Source organism: Numida meleagris, chromosome 1 (assembly GCF_002078875.1).
Source record: "Numida meleagris isolate 19003 breed g44 Domestic line chromosome 1, NumMel1.0, whole genome shotgun sequence".
In the NCBI taxonomy this organism is placed as follows: Eukaryota; Metazoa; Chordata; class Aves; order Galliformes; family Numididae; genus Numida; species Numida meleagris.
Genome location: NC_034409.1, coordinates 83897027 through 83916352, shown reverse-complemented (window position 1 = coordinate 83916352; position 19326 = coordinate 83897027). Strand labels below are relative to the sequence as shown.

Here is a 19326-nt window from a genome sequence, read left to right as displayed (position 1 = left end):
GTTGTCACTCCTGTACAAAAACTAGGGTGATCATTTGTCATCTACATCACCTGAGAAACTGAACATATGGAATCTGTCAGCATTTACTAACTGACTGTGCTGCTGATTGCACAGTTGATCCAATTCAAACATGTCTTCATTCCTTTGGCTGGCTAGCCCTGCTCCTTTCAGGGATGACTGGATATTATCTCAGCAGTTGCAGTTTTCCCTTTTGAGTGGCAACTTCTAACGTTTCAGACTTCAGTGAATTGGAGAGTTCAGTTCTGAAAGCACAGTTTCCCATCTTGTCACTGGGTACCCTCAACATTTTTATCCGTACCTCTCTTGGGGATCTATTCAGCCTCCGCAAGACCTCCTACTTTATCTTCTGTTACATGTTTCAGCGTGAAAGTCTACTCTGCCAAGTCTCTTTTTTTTTGTCATTGTGTTCCAGTACAGGATATATATTTTTTTTATTTGTGTACAGAAAGATGTATCTTTTAAAATCTATTTCAAGTTTAACTTACTTTGTTGCACAAATCTAATAGCTCATCTTTGCTCAGCCAAAACATTTTCCAAGCTTCCTTGTTCCGCTCCTCTAAAAGAACAAACTACTACAAAGAATGGCCATATTGCATATTTCCTGCAATATTCTCACCCCATCCTGCAGGTTGCAATTTTTTCAAATTCTCCTTTTTTTTTTTTTTTTTTGCCTGCCATTTTACTACCAACATGGGAATGTTGAGACTACTAACAGTACTGTGTTTCCTTTCTGGTCTCCTTATTCATATACACTTCTCATCTTCAGATGGGTGAACTTTAATTATTCACCAATTGCCTATTTTCTGGCAAGTTTGGTTGAATTCTTAAAGTGACATTTTTTATCAGGTAGGAAGTTTATCTCAGTTTCAGCCCTTGCATTTTTTTTCTTATGAAAATCTGCAAAGTGGTTCAGTAGACATTGAAAAATTAAGGAGATTAGCTTGGCATCATTTAGAATTGAATATTGTTGCCTAGCTTTTAAAAGTATTCAAAGATCATATATATACACATTTAATCTTATCTAATGCTACACTCCACTGACACTGAGAGCTTTAGTGAAATAAGTCTGATGTTTCTTTGTGTCCTTTAAGATGCTGCTACTCCTAGCTTTTCATCCCACAGATATTTTTGTGACTGGTGGTAATTAACATTACCTGTTCCTCAGCTGCCTTTAAGACACTCTCTCTTGCTGGAGAGAAAGACAGTTTGAATTATGATGCCAGACAGTAAGCTGGACGGCCTGAAATGCAGTACAAGTCTTCTACAAAGTCTTCCAGAGACAAAAGCTTTTGGCAGGAGAAAGAGTTGTACATTCTTAAAACCTATAGTATGATTCAATTCAGATCTCATCTTCTAAAGTTCAGACTAGCTTTCCTTACAAGCTCGAGACAAATGCTGTAGGCTTTCTCTGGACAGCCAAGGTGCTTTTTGCTCTTACTCACAGGCATGTCTCATGGGTCATTGTTTAATTTCCGCTTTCTCTTTTGCAAGTTTTCTGGATCTCTGTTTGTATTCAATAGCATAAGTCTCAAAAGCTAGCCCAGAGCAAGATGATATGACAGACTATATTAATCAAGATATAATAACCAAGCTATTTCACCCTATTTACTAGCAAAACTAGTTAGCATGGGTGGAACAACCTTTTGATATAGATTCTTTGCATCTAATCCTGGAACTGCTGAGGAAAAGGTTGTAGAGGAAGATGGCTGTCAGGCAGAATAAATAATAGTAACCAGGGAATCGTACAGACTTTTGAAACAAGGAAAGAATCAGCTTGGGATTGAAAGAGAACATAACCATCTGTAACGGAGGAAAGATGCTGGAATGGAAAGACAGAGAAGCAGTCAAAACATGGTCTATGAAAGCTAAGAGCTGCCCAACTGGCACAGTGACCTCTGCCTAGGCTTTACAGAGCAGCCACAGCCAGCAAGCTACATGTTAGAACCCATACCTCAGCATCCATATACATGAGTTTGTAGGGTGCTTTCTCACTAAGTGGACGGGCAGCACAGGCATTGCCAGCATGAGGTGGGGGAACCTGTGGTCCCTTGGGAGGAGAACTGTGAGCTCTCTTGCTCTGACTACATCTGAAAGGGCACATATGAAAAGCATAGGTCCAGGGAAAACTTCAGTTAGAATTTTTTAGAGTTACTTGAGAAGTATGTTTAGAAACTAAGAGGTTTCAACTAACGTTTTGGAAGTGTCTGTTATTGAAGTTTACCTGTTGTCTGGCTGATGTTGGTCCTGGGGGTTATAATTCAGCGATTCTCAGTTAATTACATATCATTAATAAATCAATAAATCATTTCAAATATAATTTGATTTAAAGTATGTGAACCATGTAGGATTTTTTTCCTAAGGCAAGTCTGATCTGTAAAAATCAATAGTACTGCCATTATTTGGGGGGATGCAGTCAAGCTATTTTTGATTCATTTAAAGCAAGGGCTTGATGAGGTCCCAAAAGAATTTCATCACGTCTTTTAATCACTTATCTCCCTCTTTGTACCAGGAAGGTCTCAGAACTACTCTCTCCTGCAGAGCCCTTCTCTTGGTTTTGGCCAAGTCCTTCTTTACAATATCCTGCAACCACCATACACTGGCCTGATCTGACCTGCAGCTGTTTCACAACTATTTGCTGTAATATCTTTCAATACAAATCAAACCCAATTAGAAACCAAATTAAACAAACTGCTGAACATACAGTTAGTTGGGCAACAAACAAATATTCCCTGTATTTATCACATCCCATTTTTCCAAGATAGCATTTTTTTCACATAAGGATAGACAACTTGTGTTTACCTGACATCTTATGAGGATACTAAATTAAAAAGTGTAAATAAATAAATACATACATACAAAGCACAAGTGGCTGCGCTGTCTTAATTAGGAAATAATTTCATATCAGTTAGCAAGATTCCTCTTACCACATCTAATTAGACCATGACTACACAGGATCCGGTTAGAGCAGCAGCTGTGCATTTTACCCTATAGTCTGCAAAAAATCCTGTCCTTGTCTGTAAGGGTGCCCTTAGGAGGCAGAGGAAGATTTTACTGACAAGAAACTGAAGTAAAGAGAACTTAAGTGGTTACACTTAGACAAAACATCTGCAGAACAGAGGGGACTTGAAAACAGTTCTTCTAAATTCTGGACCATCATCCTGAGCACTGAACCGCTCTTCCCCTGGGACAGGAGAGCTTTGAACAAGAAAGCAAAAAGCCTACAGGATTTAACAGGTCATTCGGTTACTGGAAATTGTGCCTTTCTGTGCCCACTGTAGCTATAGCTACAGTCTCAAAGGCAGGCTGCTACTTAGCCATCCCCAGCAATCGTGACCTGAAGCTGCAAATCAGCCAGGGAAGGAGTGAAACAGCCTCACTAGTTCTCGTTTTACCTCTTGACTACAAGAGGACAGCAAGTAGCGATTTACCAGTGCAGCCAAAGAACCCTGCTGTTGCACCATGTGAAGACCCCTGTGCTCATTCAGTCCCCTGGGTCACGCTGTCTCTCACAGTGCCACAGGAGCTGATAGAGGAGGCCACCTCCTCAGCTGACATATGATTCATGAAGCTGAAGAGGAGCTGTGCTGACAGAGCAGGCCAGAGGTTTTCCTCCTAAAGTCCACCACTGGTCTGAGAGCACAAGCAAGGCGCAACTAGACAAGAGATTGGCTTTTTGACACAGCAAGAAATTATTTATAAGTATTTTAACCCCTAAGCAAAAGGAGGAAAGAGAAAATAATAGGAAGATTACAAGAGAAGACAGGAAGAAGGTGCAGGAGTCAGGGTATAAAGCAGCAGTGGGATGGTGTGAGCCAGGGGAAACGGGGAGCACACTGGAACACAGCCCTGAGAACCTTTAGAAAAACTGGAAGAAAAACAGACGGAAAAAGAAAACAAAGGCCCACAGCATGAGAGAGGAAGAGAGCAAACTGCAAGAAGGAATGACATAACACACGACAGGAAAAAGAGAAAAATGAATAAACAAAAGGGAAAAAAAAAGATTTCAATAAAACGGCTGCAAAACAGCCGTTAAGGTAAGGAACAGTGGGTTTAATCTTACTCCCTTTCCTGTGAGGCACTGTGCTTTAAATAACAACCTGTATTGCTCTAGTGGGCATATTCATATTTTAGATTTTTATATAGAATCTTTTTATTTACCCTATTTCAGCATCTTCATAAAGTAATGAATTCTTCATTCAAGAAATCCTGGAGGAAAACAGGACGTACTATCTATGGTGGAAAAGAAAAAAAAAAAGAAAAACACCTCCAAAACTGTAGTTCAAATTTTCTGTAGACCACACCAATTAATTCTATTTCAGAGTATCTTTTCTGCAGGACATTAAAGGAGCTTGACTCTCATAGAATGCCTCCCACATACCCTCTAAAAATCAGATCATTCTGAAGTGCCAAGGCGGCATACAAAAGCTGAGACATGCAAACTTTGCAATCATGCCTGGAAACCCCATGTCCATGAAGGCCAGCAGCTCATGATGCCCAGAACAGGGACCATCTCAAGAGTACTGTCAGATTCCTACTCAAATATGCTTGTTGGGAATTAATAATCTAATGGTTGTCTTCTAGCAGTATCAAATTTGGATGGACAGCTATGAACATCCATGAAGTTTATGTTATGACGTTTAATTATGTTTCTAAAGCTGTAAACACACCCAGAGGCTTAAGGAATGGTGATGTGTTTTAATAAGTACTAACATAGGTAAAATAAACAAACACATTATTTGGTTGAATGGAATGGGGAGCAATCTCCAGAACTTATATTAATAACTCCTTTCTTTTCCTTACAACCAAAAAGCAGCTCAACAGAAAACTCCTCTCAAGCAGGACTATAAAGGAGGAGAGAGCAGCTTCTGGGTGGTCACTAGCTCCACCTTTTCAATCTCGTTTGCTGCAGAAATAAAATTCAAGTTGAATTGAAAAAGAAAAAAAAATCACAACTATATAAGTATACACAAAATATAGTCACAGCTCTCTCTATATACACAGACATAACCATCACATCCTGCTACAAACATGCACAGCACTAATTTACAGTCCAGTTTGGCACCGATCTTGGGAAATCATTTGCTCTCTGTCTTTCCTTTGGTAAAATACCAGTGAACGTTTGTGATTTTACTATTTATGGTTTCAACAATATAAGAAGGACCAATAACAGGGTCTCAAAATATAACTGCTTGAGGACTGATGACCCCACAAGTTATTCACGTTTTGTCTCCATTCTTGTTCAGCTATTAAAAAAGATGGTGCTCCATTTTCCTCTAGAGTTTCCCTGATATTCTGAAATCACTTGCCTTTGTAGTTAATATTCCTGTCACTTAATTCCCTGACACACCCTTTGAATTAGGTTTTTTTTTTCCCCCCAAAGCCAGCTAGTTGCTAGAAGGAAATGTAATTGTGTTGTTACTGTAGGGAAATATGACCAAATGGATGTACCATTCCTTTGTTTGCAAAAGATCCCCAAGCCTTCAGTCTTTCCCATTGCTGAGCTCCTGAGCAGTTCTGAGCATCTCCGGCATCCAGTGCCTTTTAACACTGTCCTAGAGAGCAATTGTTTTTCTGCAGTTCTTGCAGTTTTAATCTGTGCATTACTACAATACATTGTATTTGGGAATACAAGCTTTCAGTGAGGTAGAAGCAATTCCATTTTCTTTTACTGGTTTGAGATGGTTTGGGCTTTTGCAACCCTGACCAGTGGGGTAAAGTACCCAGACCTGTTAACAAGTCAGAGCTTTGCTAACTGTCAGATTCACTTACGCATCTAATGAAGATTCAGGCTGACTCATATTTTACTAGTCCACCATACATTTGTCTCATCATGTAGATTGTAGCTAATTATCTTAAAATTACAGGCATCTCAGAAGTTGTTACTGTATGACTAAAGGCATTGTAGTACTGAAAACAGTCTGTGGTGACAGCTATGTTTTCTTCTGCTATTTTTTACACTACAGACAGAGCAGCTGCCTTTGACAATGGAAACTGTTACAATAATTTTGGTCTAATTTAAGAAACATTTAATCCCATTCCAACAGCTCTATCAGACGTGTCTCTGTACAGACATCTCTGTCTGCAGAGAGTTCCACAGTATTGGGTTCCATACTAAATAATATATTCCCAAATGCACTCCCTTCCCAGAACAATGCGTGGGATTAGCCTCACTCTTCTGCATTATTGAAGCTGAAGATACATCACGGAGGGAGAGAAATACATGCAGGACTGAGAAATTTGCTTCTCTTGGTACAATTCACTATCTGCCAAATATTTTTACTTTTAACACAAGGGATGGAAAAGCACATATATCAAACATATGAAGTCCGAGCTTACGCTGTTACTGAATCTTCTAGTATAAGCAAGCCATATGGTTTGTGTTATGGGAATCTCATTCTTGGCTCAATTATCCACTAATTTAAAGTGCTATTCAATAGACAGTAGGCGCAGTGCTTTGTTTATTAAGTGCAACCTTCATAAGCATGTCAGCAACATTAATGCATAATATTTCAATAAGTATTCTTTTTTGTAGCAGAATAGTCACAAGGAAACTTCAGTCCACGCTGATAGCAAAACCAAAGAGAGAAAATAATCTAATTTTGATGGAAAAATAAAAATAATAAAGAGGAATGCCCAGCAAATGGAAATTACATGTTGTATAGCACCATAGCATCACAGAATATTTTTCCTCTTCCTATAAAAAAGTAGCTGTTCATTTTGCATTAACCTAAAAGAAAATAGCATTCCTATAAGCTGTTCTCAGATAATACCTTCTAGCAAAACACTGAATTAGAGGGCCTTTACCATTCAATTTTTATACAGAAGTAATCTTACAACTAGATTCAGTTCTTCAAGTATACTACGAGAGCCACCCTGCAACATACAGTGTGTAGGCAAATCGTGTTCACAAGGATTATTCACTTTCCAGGCACAAACATCTCTAACAGCTGCTACTAAATATAGTTTACTTTACTGATACTAGGAAGTCACCTTCAGACCTCAGTAACAGAACAGTGAATCTACATTATAAACCTCATTGATGTCCGGAAAAATCTACCTATTAGTGGATTTCCTTCCTATCTCTCCTTTCCCCTTTCTCTCACTCATTTATCTTGTTTCCACATCTGAAGAGAAACGCATTCTGACCTTGCTTACATCTGTGAAACTTGATCAGTATTTGACAGAAAAAATATGATTCAAAACTCAGCCTTAACATTGTCTAAGTAAGTCATTAATAAAGCTAATTATATAATCTTAGCAACTTTATTTTTGCATTTTTATCAGGAAAAAAGTACCAAAAAACAAACCCACAACCAACAAAACATTTGATGAATCATGCCCTACACTGGAAATAAATGCACTGATACAAAAAGTAACCATGCAACCTCTGTAATGAAGACATACATCACCAGATCCTTTAGAACTTATTTCAGAGGGGCTAATCTTTTTAAGAATACATGGCATTTATTTCTAAGCTAACTCAATCCTCTTCAATAAATACGGTTACACTGCTAAGCTTTTAAGTGACTTTCTATATGCAACGCTGACTGCAAGCCATCAGCTCACAACTTCTTTCCCTAGATCTTGCAAATTGGACTTGAAAAGGTTAATAAAGGTTAAAAAGTGCGGCATCATTGCTATATCATAGTGATAAGATCAGGCATCTGGTTGCACTGAGGAAGTAGAAAGGTGCAAGGGATGCAGCTAAGCCAATGTATAAATTTGATAGGTACTGGTGCAGCTCATGACAGGCAGATGGCTGACTAGAGCTGGGACCATCTACAGTGGTCACTGCAAGGTGGTGTTCTGCTTGGAAAGAGAGACTACGCCTATATTGGCATGTACACAATGTGCCTCGGACTATTCCAGGACACTAAGGGGAAATGCCAAAGAAGGTTCTATATCCATAATATTAAACTCTTTCTATAAATAGGGAGGCCACATAACAAAAAAAGCTATTGGGAATAGACATAGATCATACTAATTCCCAAACAAGCCTAGAAACTATTTGGAATTCTGCTAGCTGACATAGTCCAGAACAACACCAAAAAACAAACAAACAAAAAATTACTGACTTAAAAGTGTGGTTGATTGAATTCCAGTGTCCAATTTTGTTTTTTGCATGATTTCCTATACTCGTACAAATAACCATGAGGCCTTCTATTGACACCTCTACCCCTTATTTATTGTGCTAAGAGATCTTCTCTTCCTTCTACCACTTCTCCAGACAGCTGAACTGAATTTATCAGTTCTTGGGTTGATTTTGCAAAAGACAAACAGTTGACATTACTTGTGTGACATACACGACGAATTCCTACTTCCAACACACACGTTTTTACTGACATGAAGCAGTCCCTAGCTCTACGCACACAGACAGATGTGTGTCTCCAGACTTCGTGCTGATTATTGCATCTCCTGCTACCAGACAAATATTGTTGACCCTAGATATTGTTGACACCACTAGCATCAGATGCTGGGGTATGAAACCTAATAGCAAAATCCAGGACTTTGTAACCTAGAGACGTTCACATGATCTACCTGTACCCAGTAGCTGCAATTTAAGAAAAAAAAAAAAAAAACACATGGGAAGAGAGTTACAGGATTGAATATATAAAGGCAAATTTCTTTCTCCAGTATGCAGTTTCTATCAAAATCTTCATACAGCTTTGGGCTCAGTAGGTCAAGACATTCCAGGAAGAGTCAGAAGAACAGCTTTTTGAATGATTTATTTTTAGCACATGACATTTTCCACCAGTAACAGACTGGGCGAAAGTGTTTTGGGATGCTTACAAGAAAACTCTTTCTTCTGTGTTATCTTCCTCTTTCATAAGCATTAGGTGAACTCTAGAAACATCTTTCCCTCTTACAGTTAAAAAATCTATCTCATCTCAACATAAGCACGCAACTAAACCATTGGAGAGTAGAGTTGAAAGCTATGGGTATAGGTTTTTGTGCTGCTGGAAAAGTAAATTGAAAATCATTACTGAAACCAACAGTCTGAGATAGACAAGCACCAAACTTGGAGAGCTTGCGAGCCCACAGAGTGGAGTACAGCAGAAATTTTAAAACTTACTCCATCATCCCATATCTCACAAGTCCACTGTTTAACTACTTAGTAGATAAATGGAAATCCAATGTAATGTCCACTGGCCACTTGCAGAGTATGGTTGAATGGTTACTGCAGAAATGGTATTTTCTGCTGTACAATTTCAAAATGAAGCAGCTTTATTCCCCAAAGCCTGTTTTATTCTACAGAAACGCCCAAACAACCTACTATAAGAGAATGGAAGCACTTTAGTGGTGAAATAGGCTGAATAGCATTTAGGAACTTTTCCTCCCTTATTGAAAAATTTGGAGAGAGATGGAATCTTTACCTGTAGAATTTTATTATGAACATGATTTTATCTTGGAAGAAACTGCAAATCCTTGGTTGACATCAACACTAAAAACAGTGGAAAATCTCCAGGAGGAAAATAATTTTCTCTATTCAGCTCAGTATTCATACTACTTACGATATTTTTCCTGCTACTTTGGATAGTTTTTACTTTTGCATGCTCCAGATGGATGCATTGCTCTAACCAACAGTTGTCTATACGTGCCTTGTAAAGCTGTTTTCTCCACAGTTGCTTACCCACCTCTATCATGATTTCATTTATCCATTTATTTTTGTTGTTTTTAACACTGATAGGTACACGTGAAGTCTTTCAAGATAGGTCCTAAGAAGTTTCCCAAGCTTTCCGCTTCAGTAACTTTCACTCAGTATTAACTCGAAAGTAAAACCCATCATTTTATGTAGGAGTGACTGTAGCTGCAGAGAGTTGACTAGTTGATTTGTAGTGTTCCCCAGGGGTCGGTGCTGGGGCCTGCCTTCTAAAATATCTTTGCTGATGACCTGGATGAGGGCACTGAGAGCACCCTCAGTAAGTTTGCAGATGACACCAAGTTGGGAGGAAGCTGCATGGGGGTAGCAAGGCCCTAAAGAGAGATCTGGACAGGCTGGATCTCTAGGCTGAAGTTCAACAAGACCAAGCTCTGGGTCTTACACTTTGGCCATAACACCCCAAGGCAACACTAAAAGCTAGGCGCAGAGTGGCTGGAAGACTGTGTAGAGGAAATGAACCTGGGGGAACTGGTCAACGCTTGGCTGAACATGAGCCAGCAGTATGCCCAGGTGGCCAATGGCATCCTAGCTTCTATCAGAAATAGTGTTGCTAGCAGGAGTAAGAAAGTAATTGTCCCTCTGTACTCAGCACTGGTGAGGTCACACCTCAAGTACTGTGTTCAGTTTTGGGCCCCTCACTGCAAAAAGACATTGAGGCCCTGGAGCATGTCCAGAGGAGGGCGACAAAGCTGGTGAGGGGTCTGGAGCACAGGCCTTATGAGGAGCAGCTGAGGGAGCTGGGATTGTCCAGTCCAGAGAAGGAGGCTCAGAGGAGACTTCATTGCTCTCTATAACTACCTGAAGGGAGGTTGTAGTGAGCTGGGGGTCAGCCTCTTCTCTTGGGTAACTAGTGATAGGATGAGGAGGAATGGCCTCAGACTGCACCAGGGGAGATTCAGGCTGGATGCTAAGAAATACTACTTTTCTGAAAGTGTGGTCAGGTGCTGGAACGGGCTGCCCAGGGAGGTGGTCGAGTCACTGACCCTGGACGTATTCAAGGAACGTTTATACACTATGCTGAGGGACGTGGTTTAGTGAGAACTATTGGTGATAGGAGGAAGGTTGAACTGGATGATCTTACAGGTCTTCTCCAACCTTGGTGATTCTGTGATTTAAAAATGGAGATTCATTTTGTATTTGTCAATATAATCTGTATGCAATGAATCACGAATGTAATAATTATCAAACTCAGCATGTTTTTAAAAGTTGTTATAATGTCAGTTGTTCCTACCAATGATACCTGATAAAGACAATAGGCAATAAAAATCACAAGGTAAGGTAAAGTGGGAAGCATAAATCTTGTCAAATACTTTACGACAAAAAAAAAACAAAACACATGCATGAAAACATTTAGACAGCACACTGATAAGATGATTTTTTCCACTTCTGCTTTTAGAGACTCGTTATATTTGATAATGCACGGTCAAAGAAAGCCTTTATCAAAATGTGAACAGGCGTGTTACTGGAGAACTGATGATGAATGCTCTTAAATGGAAATGTCACCTTAATGTGAACTGCAGAAGAATTAACCAATAGTAGAGAATAGTTCTCAGTGTGCTGTGCAGCCCACAGCCTTGTTTTTCCTGCAAGTTTTCCATGTACAGAATTACATATTTCCTTAACTGTCATCCTTTTCAGAGACATTTCCTGATCTGATGCAAATCTTTGTAGTTTCATCAATTTCAGTGCAACTATCTAAGTTTACATGACAATGGCATTATAACCAGCAATATATATTAAGGTTATTTTCACTATATTCTACTTTCACTGATATCTACTTCACAAATTATTCTGATGAGTTAGAGAGTAATTAAACACATGATCCACTGTAACCAGAGAGAAACAATCCCAAACCAGGAACGCATCTTAGAACTTCTGACACCTTCTTTCAGGCCATTCAAAGGAGTTGTACAAGACTGTTTGTAAGAGCATGGACATGTGGTGTGAAAAGATACTACAGCATACTTCATATACCTGGCATTATTCTACTAAAGAAGGCTCATGTTCACTGTAGTAAAATAAAAGAAAGCACTGAAATTGTTATATCTGATCTTTGTCCAGAATATGGAAATGATGGAATTTTAATCAAATGAAATTATACTCAAAACAGCACTGATGTCTTATGATGTGTCTGCAGTTCTCCATAATTGCAAATTGTGTAAGATACTAATATAAACTTACAAAAAAAATAAAATAAACAATCATGGCATAAGAGAGCATCTCTTCAGCAACAAAAAGCAGCAAAATTTTGAAAGTTGTAACTAGAAGAATTAAGCTTTTACCTGCTGAGAGGACACTAGCTCCTCTGGGTGACACCCATCTCTGTGAAATTCTCTGGACTCTGCTCTCTGCACTGTTTCAGAATGTTCTTCCTACACTGGTGCAACATGCACTTACTTCTATCAATACAATGGGCCAGAACAGCAGGTAATATCATGCCATAAATCTATTGAGCAGGATGTTTAGATCGGCAACAGGGTTTACTGTGAATTATTTAACGTTATGAGACGTAAGTTAGCAGGTAGAGAAAGAGGAGAAAGCTCTAAAACTCCAAACGTTTGTTTTGAAAGCACTGGAAAAGAACACCGCAGAACTGCATCAGCATGACACTCTCCTTCATGTATGCCTATTTGCTGGGCTTTTTAAAAGCATCGTTGATGTACTCAAATCAGGTGGAAAAACAAAAACAGTTTAACAGTTCACTGCTGTGCTGGAACATGTTCCAGTTACTGCAGATTTAACTCTAACTTAAAAACCAGCCTATTTATTCGCTGCCATATCCCATGGATGTGCAAAGTTCAGCCTCATGAATTTGTCAGGCATGAGTCTACTGAGGTTTCAGGGGACATTAGAGGAATGAATCAGCATGGGGTACTTTTCTGGATCTTCAAATATAGCAAGAAGTACTCAGAAGTGTCCTGTTAAGAATGGTTTCAAGTAGCACAAAGGTAACATGGAGGAAAATGGTCATTTTTTCTCCCTCTTCTCCATTATATACGCACTTCAGCAATGTGGGTAACAAGCTAAATTATGCTGACCTTTATTAGAGACAAGGTATAGCTGTTGAAAGAGAAGTAACATTGCTGCATGCCACGTTGTCCATTTGCCACTGCAGTTTCTATGCGTCTTGATACCGCATAACCACTCTAATGAGCACATCAGCTCAACACACTTACTCACAAATCCCTTTTGAATCATTCTATGAGCTCCAATTGCTGGGGTGAATGTAAATGCCAATCCCAGATCTGCAGCTACTTTAACAAGCAGGAAGTGATACACATTTTAATTTGCAACAACCTCAACTTTGGCTCATCAAAATAAGAAAGTCTTCTAATTATATTCCATGCCATCATGGCATTTTAACCCTCTAAGATTTAATTGTCATGTCATGACAAAATGTTCAGCAGACTTCACAAATGTCATTTGTAATGAGTGGTACATAAGTGTAGCAAAGCTGAAAGATGCCCAGTTCATTTGAGAGTCATAGAATTAGCTCACAAAGAGAAAGATTAAACTGAAGGCCCATATCATTTGATCACTTCTACGGAACAGTTCTACTTTTAAAATTCATGCCAGAGATTGCTGGAAGCAGTCACGGAAGGGAACGGGTAAAGGTGAATTCAAAGTCCATTTGAAACAGCTAAGAAATATACATCTGCTTCCATGTATGAGCTGCCTATCATAACAACACTAGACATGACTGTTTCACATAATTGGTTACCCCCATACAGCAAAAGAGCTCAATACTCCTACAATTTCTGCTTTATTTTCTCATCAAAAGTCTATGTCTCCAATTCAGCACCATATCATTTGCTTGATTAGATGGCCCCCAGAGGTCTCTTCCAACTCTAAGGAATCTGTGATTCTGTGATCATCCTCTTTTCTTCTAAGAAATGGAACATTTGAGCCCAAGCCAGTAAAAACTTTTTTGGTTGACTACTGCTATTTAGATTACATGGAATAGATTATCGTTACCTTGGACCAGAGGGAAAGATACTGTTGATAGCTGCAAATGAATTTCCTCAGTGCTAGTACCGTAAGGCGATGGAAAGTGCAGCAATGACAGCAGAACAGAAAGGTCCTAGGAGGTCCTAGCAAGTGAGGAGTTGCTCAAATGCAACAGGGGAAGGGGAAGAAGCTGCTTACCTTTAGAAGGCGTCAGGCATGCAGGGATCTCCAGAAAAATACCCTTACCTCCACTGCCAACCCTTAAATGAGGTCTGGGAAGGGGTGGATCCTGGCTCCACCCCTTCCAGTCAATCAGGTGCATTGCATGCACCTGAGCTCCCCTGAGTTGGCTCTGCCTTCCTACCAGGTGCTCAATCACTGCTTCAAGCTCTGACTTAGCATTTCTACTACGGTAGCACTATAGGAGTGAGTTATTAAATTTTTAAATCAGGTCTACCCCTCTTCTCAACAAAGAATATTCCCAAGCTCTATGAAGAATTGCTGAGTCCATTTTAAACACCTCCAAGCAAGCTGTTATTTCCCATCAGATTCTGCAAATCTAATATTTAAATAAGGACAAATCTTAATCATAAAAGTGCCTTAATCCTCTTTTGTAGTGATTTCTGTTTATTGTCAGAACACCCCATTGGTGTTTCCTTGCTGCTGCCTCTTGTTCTTGCCTTTCCCCTAGAGCTCTGACTTCAGCTGTGACCAGTCAAGCTGTTGCAGGACTGTACTCTGAGGAAAGACAGAGATAAGCACTGAAAGGCAGGTGCCCCTTAAAAACAGCCAGTAAAAAATATGTAGAACACCACTTCACAGCCAAAATTTGAGCTACAAAAGAAAATCAATTGGAGTTGTGTATCCTGGTAAACACACAAACGTCTTTTCTCTTTCCAGCTGAACTTGCATAGAGTTATTCAAATTCAGACCAGAGAACACAGAGTTTGTCAACTGCAACTAAACTTCCATTCAGGTTCATAGGAAGCCACATGCACAACTGTCGTTGCTATTAAAAGGCTTTATGGATGTCACTTTCCATATAATGCAAAGGAGAGTCTCAGTAATTTAGGAAAACAGGGCTAACACATGGGGGCTCTTTGACAGAAACTGAATAAACTAAACAATCTACCTCCCTCATAATTCCCTTTTAAGTATAAATTCTGAGAAAAGGACCTAAAGAACAAATGAGGAAGCCATGTCTCAAGATCTTCATCATTAAGCATGAAACATCCCTATGTGACATACTCTCCTAAACATGTGATAATGATCATGTTGATATTTCACTGATGTCTAGATAACTAGCAGTCAAGCTTTATTACTTTATTACACTATTACTCTGTTACTTTATTACACGCAATGTAAACACATATTACTGAAACCCCATTTTATCAATTCCTTAAGTTTTCTTCTCATTTGTAATTCCTCAGTGCATGCAGAAATCATTCTACTTAATTAATTTTAAAAGCCTTAAAAAGCTGGCATAGTTTAAGGAATAGGCAAGTTACACTGCTTTTCGCAAGCAGACACCTACAGCATCACTTTGTTCCAGAAAACAAATGACTGGAATTCTGAATCATAGCTGGTTTCAAATTTCTGCAGAATATACACACTGATTTTTAGTATGGTTTTTCATAGTGATCAAGGGCAGTATGTGGACCCTTTACTTGTGGAGATTGGTAAGAATATGATAATAGAATCAGGATGTAGGTGAAGTGAAGCAGTGGCATTACGTGGGCAGATAAAAACTTCCCTGCATACACTAAAGAGATGACAATACAAAATCATCTTTCAGAAAGGTGGAAGGTAATGAGAAAGTACCAGTGCTACTTACTCACTGTTAATCAAATGAGACCCAAGTAGATTCATCTATTCCACATGAGTAACAGAAGTCCTATCTTGTAAGCCATAATTTAAAATAGCAATAAATAATTATACCAGCACAACATTTAAAACTTTCCTAGTTGTCAACTTACTTGTACATCTACGTATCAAAAACTCACTTGTACTGCTCATGGAACTTCTCAGACCCAGAAATTACTTTTTATCTTGGGCTTCTAAAGAGATTAGCACAGTTGGTTACTGATTCTTGTTGATATCTTGAAGTATTGGTATAATAGAATAGAACAAAAACTGGCAGTGTTACCAAGGAAGTTGCTCATGATTGTCATCAACCACAGACCTCCTTAGATGCGATATCTTTACTCAGCTCTTTTCATTCCAGCTGAATAAAGAAGCAGAAAAAAAATACATTTAGTATGGGAAGAGTTGAGACAACAGTAACAACTGTCCCAAGATCAGGCCAGCAAGGAAGGCCTCAGGAGAATGTATGGCAAGCTGGTCAAGAACCAATTAATGCCAACGCAGAGGTCAGAGCATTTGTCAGTTCCAGCAGGTGGGCCATGCAGTTCAGTGAAGGAAGCTACTAGGAAATTACTAGCAAGTGTGTGGAAGTGAAGTGGCAGAGTCTCTTTTAGGCACAGAATTCCTCTTGCAGCACAACTGGATAGCTGTGCTAAGAAACTTTCCCATCTCCTTCATTGCTACTATACACAGGAAAGCAAGGGCCAAGTGTTTTCTTTCCAAAGCAACACCTGACTGATCACAGCAGTTTCACCATCTAATGGGAACAGTCTTGCTAATTTCTCAAACAATAGATACTGGATACCAAAGTAATTTGTCAAGATCCTATTCTTGCATGAAAAGAAAGAGATCTACTTGATTTTCTTGAGCTGATAGAAAGTGGTGTAAATTTTACATCTTAAAAGGCCTGGTGCAACCCCCAGCCGTAATAACATTCTGTGAAGCAGTAATGAGGTGAGCCAGGACTGGCTGCTCAAAGTACTGGACCAAATACCCTCAATGGCCCTCAGCAACCCTAACACTACTGAGCAGACTTGTGCAGCTGAGCTCTCCCTGCCCCATCACAGCCTCCTGGCAGCTGTGAGCATGGGGACCCAGCTTCAGATCTAGATATGAAAAGTAGAGGCTAAAGCAACTAAGTGACAAAAGGGGATTTACCAAACCTGAATTTGTTAAGTGCAGAGCTTTTTAGAAAATAGCCTGCAGGAAGAAATATAAGAAAGCCAACATACTTATTCAACACAATCCTGGTGAGATTGCTGAGTCTTCTAGTGACATTAGTGGGTTATTCATGTAAGGCTAAAGTTCAACTCCAGAGTTTAGCACTCACCTAACTTCTGAGTTAACAAAAAGTTTTGTTGCCTTTGCTGTAACAGTTGCTCATATGCTGTAAAGTTTTTTACCTATTTAAAAGCCTTGCCAAGTTCCAGCCACAAAGCTCTGCCCTAGAGTAACTAAATAGTGTAGTCCGACTGACATCTAATTAATCATTGCAATGTATGCTTGCACCTGAATCAAATGAAAAAAAAAAATCACATTAATCTCCAGCAAAAAAATGCATCAGAACAATACTCAGGACATGCTGAGTTCATTTATTGCTTTGTTGATCATTTACTTTTGGGGTTCAGTTTGCTAGTAAGATAAGAAAATGTTTTTCATTATTTGTTCACAATGCCTGTTTTGAAAGGGTTGAGTTTATTTATCTCACTCTTGTCACTTCAAAGAAGTTTAATTTTAGATATAAAAAATATGCTGTCATTAGTCTATCTGTGAGTTATTTAGTCATAGAGCTAGCAATGTAGGAAATACAGATGGTGATGGAATCTCTCCTGCATTTACCTTCCAGAGATTCAGATATATCTATAGATCACAACAGATAAGAGGTTTAGTCAGTATGAAGCTGAACAAATTCCAAATCCTCTCTCTCCTGAGCTGTTTAGATGAAGTATTGAAATGGAGGTAAGAACAGCAGCCCAACTCACCAACATTTCAAAAGACAAAATGTAGCCATTTTCTCTTGCTTAAAGTTGATTTGATTTAATGTTGAGAACTTGAACGTTTTCTAAGCATAGAGGCTGTGGACAAAAGGCAAGTAAAATCCTAACACACTACTAGGGTGAATTAAGTTTGGGCTAGAAATCCTAAATCAGTGGACAAAAATAGATTAGACTATAAATGCGTTTTTCTAAGAGGTCAAAAGGTCAGATGTCAGGAAATTGGACAAATAAATAGAGGCGAATATGAGGAAAGAGATAGGCAAAAACTAAGGCATTTTTCAATAAAAATGATAATGAAGAGTAGTTTATATAAGACTAAGAATAATAAATAAAAAAGTAATCTGACAATACACTTCTCTAGTTACTGAATAAAGGACTTAAATAAAACTTTCAAAAAAGATTTTGCAGAAGTATGAAACCTGGCTGGGGATCCTTGAAACAAAAGGGAAAAAGTTGTTCTGAAGCTCAGCAAGTCTGGGGGAAAAAAAAAAGAAAGAAAGAAAAAAAGAAAAAAAGCGCTTACCTGCACAGAGCGCAAAATGCACAAAATGTGGAGCAAATCCACCTTTGAGACTGAAGTTACATAGAGGTATCACTCAGTCATGATGATGTAGTGATCTGCATTGTGAAAAACAAGACTGTTTTATCTGCTTATATGGAAAATTAATACTGGCATTAAGGACTAATTAAGACCAAAATAATTTTATGTTAGTAGAGACGATTTGTGGAATCACAGGAACTAAAAGGGTCCTCTGAAATTCATCTCTTCTAATCCCCTGATCAAGCAAGGTCACCCAAAGCATGCTGCCCAGATCTCTGTCCAATTGGATTTGGAGCATTCCTAGCAATGAAGACTTCACAGCGTCTCTGGACAGTCTATTCTGGTAGTCAATCATCCTGGCAATAAAAATGTTTTCCCTGTGTTTAAATGAGATATATAGTATTTTGTGTCCTTTGCTTTCTGTTCTTTCACTAGGCTCCACAGAGAAGAATCTGGGTCTGTCCGCTTGCTCTGTTCCACCATGTAGTTATACACATCAAGCCTTTTCTCGTCAAGCCTAAGCAGTCCAAACTCTATCAGCCTGTCCTCACATAAGAGATGCTCCAGTCCCTTAAAAATCTCCCTGGCCCTCTGTCAGACTCACTTTAGTATACCGATGCCTTTTTTGTACTGGGGAGCCCAAAACCAGACACCACCCTGGATCTGCTGATGACTGTCATGCAGCCCAGGACACTGCTTTGTCATTCAGAGGCAGTGCTGGTCCACAACCAGTTTGCTGTCCACCAGGACACCTGGGCCTTTACTGCAAGGCTGCTTTCAGATGGTCATTCCTCAGCCTGTACTAGTACGTTGGGCTATTTCCCCCAGGTGCAAGACTGCAGTTCCACAAAGCTCCAGGAAGGGCATTTGAACATTTTATCCAATAAGGGTAATAGAAGAAATGAGAGCACATAGCAATTTATTTTAATTGTTTCCCTCTTTTGTTAAGTAGTAGAGATCAACTTAAGAATTGAAACATTTAATCTGGAGTTAGATTACTAATGTTCTTTGTGGATCCTGTTCTAAAACAACTGTATTTATTACCTGAGAAATGTTGCTAACACAGTCCATTCAATGAAACTAAATCACAGCTCACATTCCCATATCTTTTTCTCTAAAGTTATAATGATATTTTAAATTTTCTGTTTTTCCAAGAATCAATAATGTAACATAAAATGAATACTGTTGGAACTAAGACAGACACTCTGAAGCTGTGAAATGTACAGTTGACTGTGTCCAAAATAATAGAAGAAAATAGTTCCAGTTGGAAGCGATCAACAATGATCATTGAATCC

At 39.0% G+C, this 19326-nt stretch overlaps 1 long non-coding RNA gene across 2 annotated transcripts in view; it reads right to left on the bottom strand.

The window, feature by feature from the left end:
• LOC110400544 overlaps positions 1-18092 on the bottom strand; it is an 86484-nt gene extending 68392 nt beyond the window's left edge. For both annotated transcript variants that reach the window (XR_002439931.1, XR_002439929.1), the window contains exon 1: positions 18014-18092. This is a non-coding gene — a long non-coding RNA (uncharacterized LOC110400544). The remainder of the gene's footprint in view (positions 1-18013) is intronic.